Genomic DNA, 24,212 nt, shown 5'->3' on the forward strand with positions numbered 1-24,212 from the left:
ATGCAGCTGACTTTGTAGTGCAAACTCTGAAAGCCAGAAGAGCCTGGACCAAAGTATTCCCAGTGTTAAATGACCACAGATGCCAACCCAGATTACTATATCCAGCCAAAATGTCTATTATAGTTGAAGGGGAAAGAAAAATCTTCCATGACATAAGTAGGCTGAAGGAATTCATGTCCACAAAACCAGCCCTTCAGAGAGTTCTGGAAGCAATGCAAAGAGCCGAACCTCAACACACCTATCTCCCTCTAAACTTCATGTCCTCATTTATTTTTGTTTTAATTTTTAAAATTACCCACTGAGTCTAATTCATGCTGCCTATATGCGTACATGTGTGGAATCATCCACTGGGACACAGGCAGCCTACCATTAGCCACCTCCAAAAAGGTGACTCTTTCTTCAGCAATCATTAACTGCCAATGTCTTCTCAGTTAAGGGTGAAGCATGCGGAGCTCCTCTCCCTCCTTGGTGGAATTTTAACTGGTCTGATATTGTGCAGGCTTTATGTGTAGGCTTTATTCAAGAAGCCATAGCTTCTATGAGTTCATGTGCATCAGTCATTTCATGTCCTGGGCATAGCATTTCATAGCATTCTTCCCCATTGTCCTCTTGCACTCTTTCTGAGTCCTCTTCCATAATGTTATTGAACCTTGAGAAGGGAGTAACAGTCACAAGACAAATAAGTCCATCGTGCCATATCATCCTAGCCTTGATGTTCAAGCATGTCTCAAACATGGCTCTTTATTTCACCTTCAATTGGACCCTGTACTGATTCTCTAGGCAGTGGGTATTTGCACTGTCTTTCATTTAAGTCATAGATATGAAAAATATGGGAGCCATTTTTTAACTCATTCTCTATTCCATACTTAGGCACTGTTTCTTATGTGTTTTCTTTCTTCAATGAGTCTTTTATCTATCCATGTCATTCTCTCCTACATTTATATATTCTTCAGGTTGACACCTTCTCTCTCCTTGATTATTAGGCAGACTTGACCTGGTTTCCCTGACCTTTTACTAGCCCCCCCCTATTATATTCTGAAAACTATAGATATTTTAATGTTTAATAACAAGCACGAATCCCTAACTCAAAATACTATTGTAACTCCTTAGTACTCTGAAAAAAGTTTCAAAAATCCTAACGTAGTTTTTGCTTCCCTTGTAATTGTGCTACTATGAATTCCCCAGTCCCACTTGGCACTACACTTCGTCATAATCATAAGTAAGGCACAGAGAATTGCTTCCTTAAAGCGTTAGATCTCCTTTGCTTTTGCATCCCCACCATGTCCTTTATTCTTTCTACTTTGGAAATGTAACATATTTTGTTTCCTCTACCATGTTATTAGGAAATCAGGGTGCCATTTGGATGAGCTGAAACACTCATTCTATCTTAGCATAATAATTTAACAAGATAGCTTTGTACTAAAAAGTCTTGGAAAACACTGCCCACTCAGGTTTCAATTTGCAGGGTTACCTTTGCTGATCTTTTCTTCCTGAGTTATGTTGTCTTAGTTCTTGCTGAAACTCCTATTCTCCTTTGGGATATAGTCTGCTAGTTTTGTCTGGCTCTCTGAGGCTGTCACTATTTATGATCCAAACTCTTTCTCAGTAGCCTTGTCCTTCCATATATCGCATCTCCTGGGAAAATGCTTGCTTGCTTAAGTCTCATCACATGGCATCAATTACAATACCTTCACAATAGGCTATGAGCAGGTCTCATAGATGTTGACTTTGTAAATTGAAAAACTTAGGTTTTTTAAACTAATGGAAAAGCGTGCCAATTAATTAATTGACTGGTCTAAAGTCACATGCAAAGTTGTGAAATTTGATGGAAGATTGCCTCATCAGGGACTAGACGAATTGGGTTATTGGAAAAATTCTGCTAACTACTATATTATGCTTTTCTAATATTTTATTAATTTTAAATCTATAATGATAGATATCTTTGTGGCAAATCACATCTGTATATTTTTCAATCATATCATCTACCTTTAAAACATTAGTACTCATAATAACCCTAAAAAATAAGGATATCTCCTCACGGAACTCTCCTGATACTCCTCAGCTCAAAATAATTTTAATAAACCACCTATTCTTGTTACCCAAAAGGTCAAAGAGTCTTATTAATAACTTCCATTTTGATGATGGCATCTGTTAGAAATATTAATCCAAGTTCTGGAGATATAACTTAGCAGTTAAGGGTTCATCAGCGTTCAGTCCCCAGCACCTATGACCAGCTTATACCATCTCTAGGGATTCAATACCTCTGACCTCCACAGGTAACCATACTGATGTGAACTTACCCATACAAAAACACAAACACATTCAAAATACTCAGAATATAAAATAGATCTCAAAAACGAAGTACCAAAGCCACATAAAAAGAAATGCTCTATTAAGATGACCACTTTAAGAATGTGACTCACTGCGTTAACAATGAATGGACGCAGTCTCATGTGTCAGAGAACAGAACAGCTACCTCCCTTTGAGCTTTAAAAAAAATGCGAGGGTTTGTTCTGCTACAGAAAAATTATCCCCTGAATATAAATACCGTAAAATAATATACTCTAGTGATCAGGATGAGAGACTATATAACCCCGACATTCTGTATTTACTCCAGTCTCCTTTTTCACAGTCATATTTAGTCAACGATCGTTAATGCTAACCATTTAGACGGTCAACACTATGAAAGGTGCCTTAGGTCCAGGAGGCACCTCTTCACAACAGTGACAAATGACTAGCAATGAGAGTGTACCCTGGGGCAATATGGAAGAAAAGGAGTATATATTTTATACAAAAAATTCTACCAAAACTGATTAACTCCCAAGCTTCAGAGAAATTTTATTTGGTACTAAGCTCTATAAATCATAGATACCTCCCAAGAAAAGTTTTCAGTATTCGGTTAAATCACAGTAGAGAAATTTGCTTGGAATTTATCATTTAGATCACAGCTGAAGAAAAGTAAATAGATTTAAATCCTTTGAATCTGTGAGAAACTGCATATGCACGAGTTCTTTCTGGGCATCCTGTTTGCATTGTGTGTACTGAAATGATAGGCTGTCATTGTGCTCACTGTCAGAGCTGAAACACTGGTTCCCAACCAGAAGCTACAGTAAATACTCAACATGTGGGTAGTTACATAAAACCTAATCATTATCATGAAGCTGACTTCAATAGTTATTTTTAATTGGAGATGTTAATTGTGTACAAACAATGTTATTCTAGTATGCCGTTAACATTTTCATAAAATGTGTTTTCAGTTATGCGTAATACAGTTTCCTGGGAAGGTTTCTTTTTCTTTCATGTGGTATTAAACTGTTCAGTTTTGTATAATTTATAGCCCCATGAGTATATTGGTCTCTTACCAAATGATACATGCTTTTTTACTTATGTTTCTCTTATAGTTCAGCCACTCATAAAATTCACAGAAGTAGTGTCACAAAAAGAATTCTTTAGTTAAAAGATAAAGTGTTTTACATTTAGTAAACAAGAATGCCTTTAAAATGAAAGTGTATTTACTTGCCAATTTGTATTGTGAAAGTCTGAATGAATTGTAAATATTGTTGATAATATGGTTTGTGGATTTTAAAGACTATATTTTAAAATTTTTATTTAATATTTTTTAAAAGTTTATGTGTATGTGTATTGCCTGCATGTATATAAGTGCATGTGTATCGTGCAATGCCCTTGGAGGTCAGAAAAGGGTCAAATTCCCCTGGAACTGGAATTACAGATAGTTCTTAGCTGTCTTGTGGGTGCTAAGAATTGAACCCAGGTCCTCTGCAAGAGGATCCAGTGTTCTTAACCACTGAGCAATCTCTCTAGCCCCTAAAATCTTTCTTATTAGAAAATTTATGTTTAGTTAGGCTGATCTTTCTAAAGCGAGAGACTCTAGATAAGCTGACTAGACCTCAGTAGATGAGCTGGTGTTGAGAAATATCTGGAGCCACTAACTTGACACAATAGGCCTTAACACAAATGACAGAAGGTATGAATTCCCACGGGTGTAGGAAAGGGTGCCACTGGGGATGGTGGTATGAAGATGATTAAGACGCTCTGTATGAAATACACAAAAATTCAATAAATTATCTCAGAAAACGAAAGAGCTTGAAACTCAAGTCTGAGGATCTGAGTTTGATCCCTGAAACCTATGGTCAAAGGAGAGAACAGACTCTTGAAAGCTGTCTTCTGAAATAACATGTATACTACTCCTTCCATGAAGCCCCCCCTGCGTCACCTTTTATTATTTTCCTGGCCTCTCTTGATTTTCCAACTGAAACACGCATATCTAAGAATTCAAAGGTAGCATCCAGTGAGAGAGAACATGTGATGTTTGTCTTTATGAGTCTGGGTTATGTTATTCGGGATGATTGTTTCCAGCTCTATCCATTTACCTCAGAATGTCATAATTTCATTTTTTAGTAGCTGAATAATATTTAATTGTATATATGTAGCATACTTTCATTATCCTTTCATCAGCTGATGGAGATTGCAGGTTGTTTCCATTTCCTGGATATTTTGAAAAGGGCAGCAATGAACATGTATGATCACTTATGTCTCTAGTAGGATATAATCTTTTGGGTTTATGATCAAGAGTGTTATGGCTACATCATGTGGTAGATTAATTTCTTGCTTTGTGAGCTATCTTCACACTGATTTTCATAGTGGTTCCACAATTTGCACTCCCAACAACAGTGAATTAGAGTTTCCCTTTCCCTACATCCTTGAAAACATTTGTCATTTATTTTCTGGAATCTTAGCCATTTAGATTGGAATATGGCAAAATCTATTGTGTTTTGAATTTGGATTTTCCTAATGATGTTGTTGAAATTTTTAAAGCAATTCTGAGCCATTTATTTTCTTAGCTTTAAAAGAACTCCTTATTCAGTTTATTCAGCTCCTTACCCCAATTTTTACTTGGGTTGTTTTGTTGTTGTTGTTGTTGTTGTTGTTGTTTTCTTTGGAAGCTTAGGTTTTTGAGAACTTTGTATGTTCTAGGTACTAATCCTCTGTCAGAGGTATAACTGTTAATGATATTTTTTCCTATTCTTTAGGTTGTCTTTACATAAAGAAACTACTAACACATATAAAGTCACAGATTAACTTTAACCCAGTAATAAGAGTTGACTTCATTCAATCCTCCATTTTCACCAATTGACAGGTCATCTAGACAAAAAATAACAGAAAAAGATTGGAGCTAATGACATTGATAAAAAGGGAACTTAAAAGGGAGACATTGACCGAACATTCCAACCAAAGGTTAAAGGATACAAAATCTTCTCAGCAGTCACTTTCTGTTCTCACAAAGTATGTAAAAATCTACTGCTCAAGAATGGCAAGTAAATCACAGCTTTTGTCCTCTGTAATGGCTGTTTGAACGTCACTGAGCAAATTGATGAAGCCTTGATTGTTGGGTTTGGTCAAAAAGTATGCAGTTGATGATATTAAAGGTTCTTAAGTGAGCCAATATGATTCTTTTTACCTCGTACAAAGGCAAGAAGGAAAGACTAAGATAATAAAATTTGAGACTGGAAACAAAGTAGTAATAAAATTTTGCACCCTCTCCTTCCAAGGCTCAAAGATTGTTGTGGAATAGGTTGTAGGAAAACAGGTGGTAGATGAATACAAGGAAACTGTATTTTATGGGCACCACAGGGTAGTTGCACATATGATACCACAGCACTTACAATGGCATGCATAAGACTGTGCAAACGCAAGGCAGAAAGGTGACCCTTCATCAATGGGGGTATTGGGCAGGACATTCCAGTCTTAACTGGGGATCTATTGGAGACAGATAGAATCTGGGAGAGGGACAGTTAATTTTCCTTACTGGTGTGACACCTGGTAAGTTGACCAGATTCCAAGAGAGACCTACATTTAAGAGCATTTAGGAAACATGGATTAGATTCAATAGGCCTTTTAAAAAAGAACAAATAATAATAAAGAGGACATGAAATTGGTGGGAGTAGTAACATGAGGGGTCAGATTGTGGCAAAAATTTTTCACCCTCTTTTTCCAGGGCTCAAGGATTATTGAATGGAATTCTCAAATCAATAACAATATTATTTATTTTTTAAATTATTTGAAAACTTTTTGCATATAATAAATTTATGAATTTATTTATTTTCCTTACCCAAATGATATTTAACTGCCAGTTATTATGCAGTTATAAATATGTAACTATAATTGTGAGCAATAATTGATTCATTAATGGATATTATAGTAAATGTTTATTCTTCACATTTGTTAGACAGTTATGTGCTTATAGAAAGGACACTTTAAAATTTAAAAAATGAAATAATTGCAAAGAAAACTTTCTGCTGCATCTTGGCTATCCATCTGGGCAGGGTCACACCACCACTCCCAGCTCTACAGAAGCAGTGCCTGAGGTCAGCAGTCTTCACACAGGTACCTAGAGGGAGACAAAGCCAGATTCAAAGGCTGGATGCTTCACAACTAAACAAGTGTGTTTTGAGGTTCTGTCTGAATCTTTGTATTTACTAAAAGTAAAATTCCAACATGAGTATCTCCCTTTCAAAGCTTCCACATCATAGGAAGTCTTTATATTTTGTATGTCCATGGCAAAATAAAACAAAAACAAAAATTGGGATGTAGGGTGGAAAAAAGTAGCATTTTTCCTTTTGGTAGAAAGTAACGATGGAGAAAATTTAGCTTTTTTGCTTGGAGTCTTTGATTAGAAGCCAAGTTCCCTGATGTTTAGGTGATCAATGTGTGCCCTCAGACAAGTCCTGTGGCCCTTTAGTTTTTTTTAAAAACTTTTACAAAAACTTTATTGAGAATTTCATACATTTATATAAGGTGTTTTGATCAAATCTATGTCCACTCTCTCCCCTCCAACATTCCCCCCTCTGAAGAGATAACCCTAATTTCTTTTAAGGAATAGATACAAGCTCCCAAATACTTTTGACATTTTTGGCCTTTGGAACATAATATGTTGCTAAGAGGCCCAAGGACATTTTGATTTTCAGCCAAGAAACTGGCTACATTTCTTTGGGGTCTTTTCACCCTAACTGCTTAGCCAATTCCTACCTCCTATTCTTATCATGAAGGGGTTACCCAAATTGCCAATAGGGAATTGGGACACAGACCTGCTCTAGCTTCTTCCATGCTGAACAGGGATGCAGGGTGAGGCAATTGGAGTACCCCTTCAGTGGGGCTATCTAAATGACTCCCAAACTGCATAACTCTTGTCTCTAATGGGAAAAGAAAGTCCTTGAATCATGAACAGGGATGTGAAGGAGAAGTAAAGGTAAGAATAATTAGCATTACAAGCTCTAGACAGGGAACTAGAAAAAGTCAGAAAAGGGCAATTTTCAAATGTTCATATGAGAGTCCATTGGAATTTCTTGAAAAGGGCTTCCAAAAGCATCTCTCTGTTGGATTCTTCCTCATTTTTCTTTTGTCTTCCAAGGCTGGACTAATTGTATGGGAAGAGTGGCTGGATACTCAGGTGAGGGTCCAGTGACCCTTCTTGACACTCCTTTAATGAATGAGCACAACCATCAATAAGCCCAGTTGTGACTATGTTTAGCAATCAGGCTCAACTGAAGTCGTGATGAGGGTAGTTATTTCATGCAGAAGGGACTGCTTATAGCATCATCTTATTAAAAGGACCTGAAATTTAAAAGGATTTGGTGCTAGAAGCCACATATGAAGGAGAACATATGTCAATTGTTGTTCTGAGTCTGTGTTACTTCATTTAATATAACAGTTTCTAGATCCAACCATTTACCTGCAAATTTCATTATTTTATCTTTCCTTACTGCTGATTAGAACTCTATTGTGTAAATGTACCACATTTTTATTAACCACTTGTCAGTTGAGGGGCACTTAGGTTGCTTCCATCTCTTAGCTATTGTGAAAAGAGCGGCTACAAACATGGTTGTAAAAGTGTCTCTACAACAGGATGAGTCCTTTGGATATATGCCACGGAGTGGTATAACCAGGTCATATGGTAGGTTCATTTTCAGTTTTTTACATTTTCCACACTGTTTTCCATATAGGCTGCACGAGTTTGTAATCCCACCAGCAGTGAATGAGCGTTCCCCTTTCTCCACATCCTCACCAGCATTTGGTATCATTTGTTCTCTTGACCCTAGCCAGTCTGATTGGTGTAAGGTGATAACTTAGGGTAGTTTTAACTTGCATTTCTCTAATAACTAATGATGTGGAACACTTTTTGAGATGTTTCTAAGCCATTTTTATTTCTTCCTTTGAGAACTCTCTGTTTAGATCTTTAGCCCATCTTCTAATTGGGTCATTTGTTTTCTCAATTCCTTGTTTTTTGAGTTCTTTATATGTTCTGGATGTTAAACTTCTGTCAGATGTGTTACTGGTGAAGATTTTTTTCTCATTCTGTGGGTTTTCTCTTCACTTTTTGATTGTTTCTTTTGCTGTACAGAAGCTTTTTAGTTTAATGAGGTCCCACTTATTGATTGCTGACCTTAATTACTAAGCAACTTCTGTCTGATTTAGAAAATCCTTTCCTGCACCTATATCCTGTAAGTTACTGAGAATATTTTCTTCTAATAGTTTCAGGGTTTCTAGTTGCACATTGAGGTCTTTGATCCATTTGGAGTCGACTTTGGTGCAAGGCAAAAGATAAGGATCTAGTTTCTTTCTTCTACAGATGGAGATCCAGTTTTACCAGCACCATTTGTGGAAGATGCTGTCTTTCCTCCATTGTGTGTTCTTGGCACCTTTGTCAAATATCAGGTGGCTGTGTAGAGATTTTTGTTGTCTTTGTTCAGATTTATTCCAAGATATTTTAATTTTTTTGCAGCAATTGTGAATGGAAGCGTTTCCCTGTATTCTTTCTCCAATTGCTTGTTACTGACATATAGAAAGGCTACTGATATTTGTAGATTGATTTTATAATCTGCCACTATACCAGAGATGTTGATCAGTTCTAGGAGTTTTAGGGTGGAACTTTTGGGATCTCTTAGGTATAGTATCATATCATCTGCAAAAAGTGATAGCTTGACCTCTTCTTTTCCAATTACTACTCCTTTAATTCCTTTCTCCTGTTTTATTGCTCTATCAAAAGTTTCAAGCACTTTGTTGAAAAAGAGTAGAGATAGTGGACATCTTTGTCTGGTTCCTGATTTTAAGGGCAATGCTTCCAGTTTTTCTCCATTTATAATGATGTTGGATGTGGGTTTGTTTATATAGCTTTAATTATGTTGAGGTATGCTCCCTCCATTCCATTTCCATCTAGGACTTTGAACATAAACATGTGCTGAATTTTGTCAAAAGCCTTTTCTGCATCTATTGAGATGACAATGTGGAGAAATGATGTTGGCTGTGGGTTTGTTGTATATAGCTTTAATTATGTTGAGGTATGCTCCCTCCATTCCATTTCCATCTAGGACTTTGAACATAAACATGTGCTGAATTTTGTCAAAAGCCTTTTCTGCATCTATTGAGATGACAATGTGGGTTTTGTCTTTGAGTTCATTTATATGATTAGTGATGCTTATTGACTTGCTTATGTTGAACTATCCCTGCATCTCTGGGATAAAGCCTACTTGACCATGGTGGATGATCTTTTTGATGTGTGTCTGTATGCAGTTTGCAAGTATCTTGTTGGGAATTTTTGTATCTAGGTTCATTAAGGATATGGGTCTATGGTTTTCTTTTTTGGTTGTATCTTTACCTGGCTTTGGTATGAGAGTGATGCTGGCTTCATAGAAGGAATTTAGGAGTTCTCCCTCTGTTTCTATCATTTTGAATAATTTAAGTAGTATTGGTTGGAGGTCTTCTTTAAATGTCTGGTAGAATTCTGCTGCAAATCCATCTGGGCCTGGGCTTTTAAGTTGGGAGGTTTTGTATCACTGTTTCAATTTCATTATACATTATGGGTCTGTTAAAACTGTTGATCTCTTCTTGGTTTAGCTATGATGAAACTTATTTTGTGCCAGTCAAAGGCTATTATCAAGTATCACAACTGGTCACACACAGACATTGGCTATGCCCAGGTTTAAGCAACACATCTACAATGTAACTTCTACACCTAAGGTGCATGGAACATTGAACAGGAGTAAAGAAAAATTATTGGTGGAATGGGAAATTAATTTAGCCACTAGGAAATCTTTTTGTAGTTTCCTCAAACATCTAAAACAGATTATCCATATGATACAGCTATACCATTCTTTGGCCTATACACCATACCAGAGATTGAGTCATCTTATTGGAGTGATATCTGTATACTCATTTTTATTGATGCATTTTTCACAAAAGCTAAATTATGGAATCAACCTAGGTACCCATTAAGAGGTGGGTGAAATAATGCACTATATATACTGAATGAAATTTTAATCATGCATAAAATGATGCCACAATTATAAAATTAAAAACTGAACATCATCATATTAAACAAAATAAGCCAGTCTCATAAAAAGAAGCACTGCATGCTTTCTGGCAGAAGTGGAATTTTAAGAGCTAAGGGAACATGAATTTAAAGGGAAATAATAGCTGTGTAAAAGGAAAGATAAGAGTGGAAAAAGTTTCCCAGAAGGTGAAAGTGATCGAAATGTAATATATACATATGTGGCAATGTCATAAGGAAACATGTTACGTCATACAATTTGTATATGCTCATAAAAATTGAAAATTGAAAAAATAATGTTGTCTGATAAAAATCACATCTTATAGATACTTAACAGAATAACAACTTAACAAATATAAATTTTAAGATTCCCTAGGTCAGCCAATAAACATTTCTTCCAATTATAATTTACAATCATGAACTAATCACTACTTCTTACACTATTCACTAATGTTGATACATTTGAAGCATCCCTCCATTTTCATTTCCCTTCCCTTTTTCTTTAAAAACATGCAAAATGGTAGCTATGGAAATTTTCACAGCACCCATTTCATTGTCAATGATTTATTTATGAATATCCATATTCTCTCCAGTGAATTAGCATGATATTTCAAATCTTGTACATAAAAACTGGTTTAAAATGTATTTGTAAATGACATCTGGTCACAGATGAAAAGAATAGTCCAGATTATCTCAAAAAAGTTAATCAACTGTTCAAAACAAATTCAGGGAGGAAAAAGGCTCTTGAGGTTCACAGATACCTACAAATCCTTCAGCCATTCTCAATAGACTCTCCAGACTGATGGATAGCTAGAACAGCTTGGGTCACAAAACTTAATTATCACACTTACATATTAATGAAGAAAAATTAGCTTATTTAAACTAGCCTATCTACACCAGAGAGTGGCTCAGATGCAGTTTATGTGCTTGAAGATTGTTTTCTTAGAATTGAGATAAAATTAATTAAACTTTATGTTAATGGGGATATGAATTTTGTGTTGTCAGTATGGTCTTCAAGCTCACATTGTAAAGGCACAAGAGTGCTCTGAGGAATATGACACACTACGTCTCGTTTGACATGAAACTGTGGAGTCACTGAACTTTCAATTGAAGATTTTAAGGAAATGGTGTTGCCTACTTGACACGGTGTTTTTTTAGTAGTAGGACCATGTCTACAGAATCAGAAAATTAGCAGTTGAGGTGCTCAGTCCTCTGAAATTAGTGATTGAAGAAATCAATTTTTTACCACTTATAACTGTATATTTTTCCTAAATATCTGGATTCTTATTCAGGTGATTAGAATAACAGAATAAAATATGAATTTTACAAATGTATGTTTACAATGACATGTTTATGCATATTGAAAAAGAAAAAAAATATTGATCCTCTTTCTTTTAAATGAATATTCAGCTGGTGATGCAGCTTAGTGAAAGAGCATTAGCCTACCATGCATGAGGCTCTGAGTTTGATTCGAAGCCCTAGTACATACAAATAATTATTAAGTAAAAGATATTTGCTTGAGAACACACAGCATTTAGTTTTAAATTTTCCCCCCAAATGCATGATATTAATGTTTTTATTTGATGTCAATGTAAAAATATGCTTTTATCTTTCTCACAATTGATTCAAAACAATTGAAAAAAAAATAGTAGGCTCTTCTTTCCCTTGACTATCATGTAAGAATAGGACCTGGGCTAGACTTTACATCTAAAACATGTAGGAGAAAGTATATATTACATTTAACAACTTTTCTCAAATAGCAAATAGCAAAAATCACTGAACTGTAACTCTGGAGTGAAAGAAAAGTACGAGATGTAAACTCAGTTTGTACACATGTCGTATCACAAGGAGAATGCTGAGACCCAGTGCTGAAAAGATCAGCAGAATTTGCAGTTTGACTCACTGAAGAGACAAAGATCAAGTTCATGGATGCAGGTTGAAAGAGTGTGATGAAGCACAGAAGAGAAAAATATATTCATTTCTCAAAATATCTGTTCCTTTGAATCTTTATTCTTAAGCCCCTGTAGTAAAAGATGAGACACCATAGACATGCAATGAAGTTTCAAGCTAAAAACTGACTGGTTCCCAGTGTTCACAAAAGACTGGTAACTGTGTTTGCCCTCAACAGATCAGGTAGTTCCCAGTGATTAAATACATAATTGCCTAGACTTTCAGAAGGGCTTTGACAAGATAATTAAATAAATAAACCTAAAATAAATGCCATTTCAGATGATACTAATTAAATGTTAAGCTTCAGAGCCAGTAAAAGAGATGAGTTGGTCACTAAGTACCTGCTAAGCAAGCAGGAAGACTTGAGTTTGGATCTCCAGCACACACATACAAAGCTAGGCATGGTAGTAGGATCTGTAAACCCAGCACTGGCGAGGAAGAGATAGATGGATCCTTGGAGCTATCTGACCAGCCCAAATGGCTAAGTGGATAAGTTCCAGGTTCAGTGAACATCTCAAATACAATGTGGCTTGAACTGTGGAGATGACTAAGTCCTGAAAACACCTGAAAAAAGCGTATGTTTTAAGAAATTCAGAGAGCCAGTAAATTCTAAGATAAACCTGGTCTTAATTTTATAACTAGCCCCCTAGAGCTGGAGATATAGTTCAATGGGAGATCATTAGCCTAGCACACACATGACCCTGAGTTAGATCCTCAGCACCATAAATAATCTCCCATAGCAGTTCTATTTCCCACACAAATCAGACTGTGGTCTCTATCCATTTTGCCTATGTTACTGATTTGTGAATTCATTTCCTTAGGGATTATCTCAAATATCAGGAAACATAGACACTGCTACTTTCAGTTGCTTGCCTCAGACACTGTCAAAAGTATGTGCCATGTTTCGAGGCTTCCCGCCTGGTCCAAAATGGTTAGCAGCATTCTCAGTATAGAAGCTTTTCAGTATCTGTCTCTGTCCTAGTCTTCTCCTCCCATTTTATTTTCTTCAGAATCTTAATCTGTTCCTTTCTGCTTTTATTAATAATTCAGGGATGAGATGAGTCTCCACAGTGTGCTTTGCTCTGAAGAGCATAAGGCTGCTGTTTCAACTGGTGGTGTTAAAGCAACATACCAATTCCAACCCTTGGTCTTGTGTCAATATCTTCACAATCTGCTTGGTAATATAATTCTTGATGATAAGTGAAAAGTGATCAAAATCACTGGAGCCCCAGCTTTCAGAGATGCCTTACAGCTGCAGAGTAACATATCCAGGGCTGTTGCTGTACAAGGAGGTAGCAGCAGAGCGAGGAACGGTGGACCAGGAACTTCCACAAGCCATGGCATGGACCCTATGCTTCAGATGAATCCACACTGTTACTGACATGCAGAAGCCAATGTTAAAAACAGAATGCCCTCACTGGCTTAAGAAAACGCAAAGGGCTGGAGAGATGGCCCAGGGGTTAAGAGCACTGGTTGTCCTCGTAGAGAACCTAGGATCCATTTCCAGCACCCTCCTAGCAGTCAACAACCCCAGTTCCAGGGGAATCCAATATCCTCTTTGACCTCCGTGGTCATTGCATGACAAGGGTGCACTTATACACATGCAGGCAATACACTCATACCCACAAAACAAAACAACAAATACAAAATAATACTTAAAACAAAACAAAACAAAAGCTCTGTCCTTTGAGTCATGAAGGTCAGGATAGTAATGTTCAAGGTATCAGGAAAAGGACATTCTTCCTCAACTCCCTCCACAAGAACGAGATCCCTGTCACAGCAGAAGAGGCAGAGTTCTCTGGAGGCCTCTGGGTACGTCTGCCAGGCATGCACAGAAAGGAAAAGTTTGAACCACCATCAGACCCCCAGAATTATACCCTGTGTCAAGCCCCAGAATCTACCTCCTGTCGGGACTCTAGGGAGGAGAGAGCTATTGAAGAAACTTGGGAGACAGAAGGCAGAGCCTGTTCTCAAGTGGGTGGAAGCAAGGCTAATGAGGAAAATTTCTGAACCGGGTGTCCCCAGGTTCCAGAATTGGCAGATCCTCTTCCTCTTCAATATCCCCTCTTGAGAGTTTCATAGTTCATATTCTTAATGACGTTAAAAATAACTGGCCTGCTAATTCTCCATACTTGTCTTAATATCTTAAAATTAAGAACTGATTATTTTCTGTCTAAAGGTGAGAGACAGCAAAGTCTAGCCACTTATCTAGTTAGACATGTCAAGAATATTTTCTCATCAGTTGATACAAAAATTAATCTAAATATGAGAGTTGAAAAACTTAAGATAAGTGTTCCAACAAACAAACAGAAAATATACATTATTTTAAGGGAAACATGGGGAATTCCCCAAGCCAAACAACATGTTGTCTTTAAAAAAGAAAAGAAACAGAAACAAATTTTAAAAATTCATTGTGTATTAAGTTAATCACTGACTAAATGTGAAAAATGAGTAAGTTCATAACAGAAAAAAAATGAACATAATAAATGCTCAGCAACTAAATAAAGTTACAAAATAAGCCCTGGGCAGAACATTCATTTCCATTTGACACAAAAGTAATAGACAAAAATGGATAAAGGTGAACTACAAAGTAAATGTACTAACTGGAACAACACTGAAAGCCATGGTCCATTTTAAATGATATTTGCTGAATCTCTCTGAAACAATAGATTGTTATTTATTTAAACCTTTGTAAAAGACATTTTTTAGGAAGCATTGAAATCAGCTTTGAATCTGCCATCTGCTCTGAAGCATCCTAATCACTTACACATACACATAGGTAAAATTAAAAGCGTTTTTCACCTGCAGTATTAATGAAGATCCCAACAGATTACTTAACTTTAATGTAATACTGCACCTTTCTAAAATCACCATGTAAGATTTATGTTAGAGATGCAAGTCTATTCAGACGGATACACAGATTCAAATGTGCCTTTGGTTTCTTAAGAAGTAAAAGATGCCTGAAGCAATAGACTGTTATAGCTAGATTTAATAAACACAATTAAAATTTGATTAAATAAATGGAAATTATATATGTGTAAGATATATTTAAAAGATAAATTTAAATGGATATTTGTCTGTTTACTATAAATATTCCAAAATGGAAACTTGTTGGATTAGCAATTGTTTTAAATTCTATTATTATGGTAACTTGTTGGTGGCAGTGTAATGAGCCTTTCTCTCTAGATTTAATAAACACAATTAAAATTTGATTAAATAAATGGAAATTATATATGTGTAAGATATATTTAAAAGATAAATTTAAATGGATATTTGTCTGTTTACTATAAATATTCCAAAATGGAAACTTGTTGGATTAGCAATTGTTTTAAATTCTATTATTATGGTAACTTGTTGGTGGCAGTGTAATGAGCCTTTCTCTTAGACAGAGCTTTCTACATGGACAAAAGCTGAAAATTCTGAATAAAATTAAAAATCAAACAATCACTTGATGCTGAAAATAAATACAAATGGGCTGAACCTGAGAGTCTACATTTGAATGAAATGAAGAGCCCTCAGTGAGAGGAAAGCTGGTGCCATTGAGAGCAGTTAAATAGCTGTAAAACTGGTAGTTTAACTGGCCTGAAGAATCATAGGGCAAGATTTGTTAAAAACAAAGTAGCTATGAGTTAACCAGAAAAGAATGGAAGATAGGAAGGAGGAAAAGAAAGGGAGTGACTGGCCTGCTATCTAAACCATCAGCAATCAATCATTACAACACCTGGCCATTCTCAGTGTTGAGCAGACTGGGTATTATTCAGCATCTCTGGCTATTTGTGCAGTTGCAGCTATATTTAAGCAGGAATAACAATATCTCAAAACCTGCCACATAACTGTTGGTTGGTGCTGTTGATGGAGACCTCAACTGTGGCTGTACCTCAAAACACAGGAACACAGAGTGTGGTGGCTGCTCTTGATTATCCTGAAATGTTCAGGGAACCTCAAACTAATCATTTGCATTTTAAAAGAGATCCTTTCTTGGCAGTGTTCAAAGAGAGATGTGACCATAGAATCATAAATAATCAGAAAGGTACACTAATGTTTGTAAAACGCAGGAAGGGCGACACCACGGAAGGAATATGAGCAGCCTCTAGAGATGGACCAAAAAGAGAAAAAGAGTCTTTCTTCAGATTCTCAAGGATAAACAGCAATGCTGTGACTTGGATAATGTCCATAAGAAGCTTGGATGTCTGATCTTCGCTCCTATAAGATAATACAATTGTATTATTTCCTTTTTACACTATTTATTATTATTATTAATTTTTTACATAATTGAAACACATAAAACATTTCCTTTTGACACAGAGAACTTCATGTCTGTACAGTCTAAGTTCCAGCTAACCACTCAGACGAGGCATGCACTGGGCAGACTGGAAACAGCCAAACAATGAAAAACTGAAGCCATTCAGCTCCTACCCATCAGAGGGGAGGAGAATTTGAAAATGTATTCTAGTCAAGGGGATTTTTCCATAAAGAAGGCAAGCCAAACATTTTTAGAAATTCAAAGAAAAATTCAATGCTTCTACATTTACAACATTGGTAATGTGACTCAAATTTAATATGCATATGACAAAATATAATTTCAGTATAGTAAAGGCAAATGCTATGTCATGTGTGTGGGTGGCTCACAAGGTAATCAAGATGAGAAATCAGCAAACAAGAAGCTTAGAGAGACTATTGTACCTTAGCTGAATAAAAATTTAAACACTGTCATAGAGATGATAAAGGCAATCTCAAGAGGGAAATATAAAAATAACAAAAGGTGAATCACACAACAGAATATTTTATATAAATATGAAATGTATGGATTTAAATAGAGATTGACTAGAACAGGAAAAGAGATCAATAAGTTTGAAAATAAACAAATTAAATCATGAAATACTTAGAAAAGTCAAAAGCAAATGCCAGAAACTCAAGGTAATATCAAAAGGTTTAATTACAGTGGGATTGTACTAAAGTATCAAAACCAGCAGAGAAACCTGGAGATATGGCTTGGTGGCTAAAACTTCCCATGCATTTATCACACAGTTAGAAATTATATTGGCTTACTAAAATAACAGTAGTAGATTTTCCTCTAGGATCTATGATTTGCCCTTTTAAGGGTATTTACCTAGGTTTACAGTATCAGGCATGAATTCCCTCCTATTGAGTAAGGCTGAAGTCCTTAAGTCAATTAAACAATTGGTTACCCCAAGAAAAGAGCATTGTCTCTATTTTTTAAAAGTTTTGTAGTTTATGTATTTATTTTTGCAACAGATGGAAACTATTACAGATATCACAAAGGTCAAAATTCAGAGAGTAAGTGACCATGGGGTTCTGAGCCTCAATTGACACATCTAAAATGCAATTCCTATTTCTAAGACTCGGGGAACATCCTGGAACAGGGAGCAAAAGATTGAAGAGCCAGAAGACCAGAACATCTGCTGCTAGATAGCATCTACTAGACATAGCAGGGAAGCTGTACACATGGAATCTCAATAATACGGTTGCCTGAAAAGGACCCTCATGATGGCAACATTAGTGGACAGGACATGCCAGTGTGAGTGGGGAAATTTTCACAGGGTCCCCCCTTTAGATCAAAGGGGACAGGCAATCAAAGGCTGCTCATAGACAGAGAGTCAACTTTCACAAGGGACAAGTGCCCTGATAGGCTATTCAAGCCCAAATTAACACCCCTAAACACATATACATATTGGTACCACTAAAAGGGCTCAGTAGGTTGCACGTGTGTGTGTGTGTGTGTGTGTTTAACAACAATAATTAAAGAAGATGTCACAAAATTGAGAGGTAGAGTGAGGGAACATGGGAGGAGTAGAATGGGGAGTGGGAAGGTAGAAATTATGTAAATATAATATGTATGAAACTATCCAAAAAATAAAAATTTAAATTATAAAAAATGCTCTTTTTTCTTCCCCATCTAGAAGCCTTTGCAAGAGAACTGACACCGATTCTACCCACTCTCTAGTGAGTGAGTCCATCACTCTCTAGTGAGTGAATCTCTAGAGTGAATCCATCACTCTCTAGTCCAGCCTTATAGACAAAAGAAAAATGAGGAGGAACCTGATAGAGGGCTTTTGGAAGCTCTCGTGAAGAAATTCCAATGGACTCTGATGTGAACAGTTGAAATATGGCCTGTCCTGACTTTTTTCTGGTTCCCTGTCTAGAACTTTCAGTGCTAACTACTCTTGCCTTTACTTCTCTTTCACATCTCCTAAGCAACAGTTAAGGATTTTCTTTTCTCCCTAGAGTTAAGAGTTATGAAATTTTGGAGTCTTTTAGATAGACCCACTGAAGAGGTACCCCAATTGCCTCACCCTGTGTCCCTGTTCAGCAGTAAAGAAGCCAGAGCAGTCTGTGTCCTATTCCCTATCAGCAATTTGGGTAAACTCTTCAGAGGATGGTGTGATAAGAATAGGAGGTAGGAATTTGCTAGGCAGTTAGGGTAAAAAGACCTCAAAGAAAAGTAGCCAGTTTCTTGGCTGAAAGTCAAAATGTCCTTGAGCCTCTTAGCAACATATTGTGTTCCAAAGGCTAAAATATGTCAAAAGTATTTGGGAATCCTTATCCAGTTCTTATCCAGTACAAAGGAGAGACCCTGACTAAGGAAAAATTTATAAAGTGATCATAAAAGACTTTCATTGACAACCAAGGACCTCTACATTCACACACACACACACACGCACACACACACATGCACACACACACACAGCTACATACCTGCATACCTCTACATATGTGTGTACACACACATGCAAACATGGATATACACATATGCAAAACACACACATAAACACGAGTGGAAAAAAAGAGAAAAGAGGCACAGAAAAAAATAAGCGAGACTCCCATATCTCCCTACCTAGGAAAATAAAGATTGCATAAAACAGTAAGTAGGAATCACGAACTTATACAGAAATTATGAATAAGATCTAGAAAAACATAGTTAAACTCATTAAAATTAAAGAAGTTAAATGGAAAATCTTAAAAAATGAACAAAGAAAACCATACGTGATACAAAGGAACTCAGGTTACACATGACCTATGTCCTGTTGAGAGAAACAAGGAAGGACACTGTTAAAGAATTCTGTTTGGTGAAAATGTCTTTCAATAATCAAGTAAAATGAAGGCATTTTCAGACTCTCATACACATACAAGGACAAAGAAAACAAAAATCCAAAGCAGGAAAATATGTTGCCAAAAGAAAAACACTGCAAAGAACATCAATATAGAGTAGTTAGACTGAGAGGGCAGAATGTCAAATGAAAACATCACTCTTGAGAAGAAAAATGAGCACTAATAATAATAAATACATGGATAAATACAAAAATAGAGTTTTTGAAACATTTTTTAAAATGTATATGGTGTTCTAACAACATAAAACATAATAACAAACATCATAATCTTATGTAATATGTGTAAATGGAATTCTGGTTACCATAGGAATGTAAGAGAAGGGTGGAAATGAACGTAATGACAGAGCTCTTCAACTCTCTGTGAGCAATTCATCATCAATTTCAAGGAGAAAATATAGACAGTAAAGGTCAAAAATATGTAGGGAAATCATTAGCCTGGAGACGTAGTACTGTGTTAGAGATACTGTCTTAGCAGGCTAAAAGTCCTAAATTTGATCCCTAGTAACACACATGTACACACACACACACACACACACACACACACACACACACAACACACACACACACACACACACACCCCTTCCCATGATTATATGTGTCATTTTAAAATAAATTCCCTTTAAAATACAGAGCTATAGTACAAGCACCATATGTTAACATGAAGCTTTTAAAATGCATAGTTAACCTATTCAGTGGAAGATAGTCAGAGTCAAAAGAACAAAGTAAAACAGGTCATTAAATACTGGGTACAACAGAACACATTTTAAAATATTTTATAATTTGAAATTCACAATGTTATATCTGATTTCTTATTGATATCTAGTTACATTTGTTAATATTTAGAACAGTTTCAACTGACAGAAATCCTTCTTTCTTCTAACCGAGTTTTAATGAAAAACTTCACGATATTTCATAGATATTGTTATTCTGTTTCAGTCCATTTCCTTTCAAAATTATTATTCACATATATCTCATCCAGAATTTAGATTGACTTCCTGATCCAAAAAAAAGAAGAAAATTTAAAAAATTAAATTCACTCTGTAATATTTTTACAAAACTTCACAAACTTGCTAAATATTGATAAACTATCTCCACGCAGTTTTTAGAATGTGGGCATAATCATTGAGATTAGGGACAGAACTGGAAAAAGGCCAGTGTACGCCACTGGTACATCATTTGCCTGTACTCATGAAAAGGGCAAGCTTTAGAACATTTGGGCACGTGTACCTGGGAAGGAGGAAGCTGTTAAGGAAGTTGGCCTTTCAGCTGTAAGTAATTTAGATTAGTGAACCTGCAGAGTTGTAAATCATATTCCACAGAAAGCTAACATTCAATGACGCAAACAAATAAAAGATCTAATTTTTCAGTTTGACTTACAGCACAAATTTAAGTATTAGGAGGGGGAAGTAAGAAAATGAGAAAATACTACCCACAATTTCTGCAGTTAAGGATTATAAGATATAATATTTCTGATGAGAAGCCCTTAGTAGTAATTTAATATTTCTTTGAATGTGCTGCTTAGTGAACTTAATTTGATGTTTACCAAGGTTTCCATTGGTCATTCTGGGCTTTTCTGGCACTTGTCACTCACTGTATAATTTCAATTACCTCCACTTTAAAACCTCCTGTCTCCAAGGTTAATAGAAACCTTACTTAAGTAATTCTGAGTTTTGTAAGAAATGCATGGTAAGCTCAGATACACAATATTTAATGAAAGATTAAAGAATTATTTTTAGAAGTGCAAACGAAATGCAAACATGCCACATAAGATAGCTGTGCCCTACCCCAGGTCTACTGAAAAGAGAGGATAGTACCTAACTGTGCCTTCTTCCAAGTGGGAAGAAAAAGGGTCGCCTGTTCATCACACCCAGAAGGGGCCTGTGCAAAAGGACTTGTCTTTGAGGAACAGACACCCTGTGTAAAGAGGGTGACGTCACAGAAGACTTATCAGGTAGGGAGATAGAAGGAATACTTTTGGTGCACTCATGACCTCATGGAAAGAGAGAATCAAGATTAAAAGCTTTAAGTATTTTGACTTGTTCTTTCTTTCCACTGTCCTGGTGTCTCCATTAATCACACAATAAAGAATATGTGTGTTTTGACCATGATATTTCTATTTTCAGGCACCAACATCCTCATAAATGAAGGAGCAGGTGTAGATTGAAAAAGTGATCCACATACAGTCACTGTTAGTAAAGTTAATCATACCTAAAATCTTTCTCTCTCTCTTCCTCTCCATCTTCCTCTCCCTCTCCCTCTCCCTCGCTCTTCTTTCTCTTCTTCCCACCTTATCATCATTCTGTTTTGCCCCTTCCTTTCCTCCTTCCCTCTCTCTCTGTCACCTATCCTTAAATGATACATTGTTTTGTAATGTAAACACCATGTCTATGTGATATGCTACCATTCATTCTTCTTAATAATTTTTGAATGTAAAATTGACTAATAATTTAATGAATCTAGAAAAGGGATATCATTCTATATGTAATTCTCTATGCCAAAATCTAGCTCTTCGTTATGTCATTATAAGTTTTCTATATGGCAAAATAAATGAATGCTTGTTAAAGGACTTTTGGAATTTGTAACAAACAAATATAATTGAACCCTAAATTAAATTGAAATTATTCATGCCACACATTATCTCATACTTGTCAATGAATTTCAGGATTTTATATGCATAGTATTGTATACTACAAAGTTATAGATGTATGTAAATAAGAATTTCTGTTTGACTGTAAATTTGTTTATTGTTTTACTTCCTTCCCAAATTGCTTATTATTGTTGTTGTTGTCTATTTGCTTCCCAAGAAGACACTATATGTCTTTTAATAGTTGATGCTTTCATTTATGTTAAAGCTATTTTTGGTACATAATCCTTTCAAATCTGTCATAGGCCTTTGGAAGCTTCATTAGTCCTCTAAGGCCACTAGCAAATTACTACCTCACTGCACCAAATGCTCTACTTGTCACCTAAAATAGCTCATGCAGCTTCTAAAGTGGTCCAGCTTCTGCACAGAAAATCAGCTCACTGTGAGAAAGAACAGGGCAATTCATGCAGCTTGATTGTTTGCCAGCAATTCAGTCCTTTCCCAGGTGGAAACTAGGAGGATTCGTGGTAGGATTCATGGTAGTCGCTGTACAAACAGTGCATAGACACCCTTGAAAGAGAAGAAAACAGCCACCTACCTAGCTCTGCTTTGGGAAAACAGAATGTGCAGGTGGAGAAAGGAGTTGAATCTGGGCTTCCTGGTGCCCTGCATCCTTTCAGGTATGGGAAGAAGATAGATTTGGGCTTTTTGGTGACTTGCATCCTGTAGACACAGGGCACCAGATGCTTCCTGGACGATGAGGAGGTGGCAATATGCTTTATTTCCACATCACTGAGATGTCAACCAATCAAATTTAAGAAAAGGCAATTCTGTTAAGGATCATCAATGTGTATAATAAATTGTGCATCCTTTAACAGTACAAACATGAGTTTAAATGATTCAGCAAAATAGCTCTGGTACACAATTATACAAGGAATGAATTTGTAAAACACAATGTTATCCAAAGAATATTTACACTTCTGTAGTACAGGGCACTATTTTCAAACTTCAAAGCCAATATTACCAATATAGTTTTATTGTAAGAACAAAAAAGAAACAGCAATAAACATAGTGAAACAAACATTCACTCTTTTGTAGACCAACATTCTATAGGAAAGAGAAGTGAGACTCTTCATAAATAGTTTGAAATGAAAAATGTTAAATTCTATTGTTATTTTATTCTCCAGCACAAAGCACATATTTTGGGACCCATATGAATTATCCCACTCTTTTGACCTATTCTTCACAAATATCCTTTACTTTAGAACAAAAAATAACATTTTTATTTTTCATCGTAAAGAAAGTTCTCTAGTTGACTATATTTTTAAAAAGACTTCAGGGAAGATAATACCACTTATTAAGGTAAATTAAATATGTTAGGGTTGGGATAAGATGTGCACCTTATACTCAGTGTTAGAATAAATCAAGATTGTATTTCTCACTTTTAACAACTACTTTTACAATTTGGGGTTAGGTTGAAAAACTTAGAAATTATTCATAGTTTAGGATTCTCCTCTTCAACTATGTTGATGTATTTCATAGAATATTTATTTTTAATCTTTATATGGATATAAAACATGTGTTAACACATTAAAATGTGCCTCCTCATAAGAGAGAGTATAAAGTGCTAATAATTTATTAAAACTCAAGATTTGGGTATATCAAGAATCCTTAAAAAGGAGCTACACAATCATATTAAAAAGTCCCAAATTCTCCCACTTCTGTGCCTCCTTTTATCATTTGAAAGCACAGAGCTGGTAAGGGAAATTTTTGGTACAATAACCCTGGAGCATTTAAGAGGCAAAATATAAGGGTGATCAGTGTTATCTATCCCATTTATTCTGAAAAGGAGATATGCAAGTATATACTTAACTAATACACCTGACAAATGGGCTTAGAGTAAATATTTGCAATTCCTTAGTGAAATAACATTATTGGTCAGTGTCATAAATACCTTTGGTAAGTGTTTACATGTGTTTATTTGTAGATTTTGTAGATACAGTTTTTAATAGAAAAAAAAGTTTATTTATCTAAGAGTTTGGATTTAAAATAAAAGCAAAAAATAAATAAATAAATAAATAAAAGCACCTCACAAATGGAATTTCCTTTCTCAATTTAAAAACTAGATTCATTTTACCAATTTACATGGAATAATTAGAAAATCCTTTTCCAAAAGCAGTAAATACCCTGGATCTTTTTAAAC

General features: G+C 35.7%; 1 pseudogene; it reads right to left on the reverse strand.

Annotated features, from left to right (window-relative positions):
* Positions 1-13,292: 13,292 nt before the first annotated feature.
* Positions 13,293-24,212, reverse strand: part of LOC103739742 — a 171,461-nt pseudogene continuing 160,541 nt past the window's right edge.

The sequence above is a fragment of the Nannospalax galili genome, unplaced genomic scaffold (genome assembly GCF_000622305.1).
Source record: "Nannospalax galili isolate Female #2095 unplaced genomic scaffold, S.galili_v1.0 scaffold79, whole genome shotgun sequence".
In the NCBI taxonomy this organism is placed as follows: Eukaryota; Metazoa; Chordata; class Mammalia; order Rodentia; family Spalacidae; genus Nannospalax; species Nannospalax galili.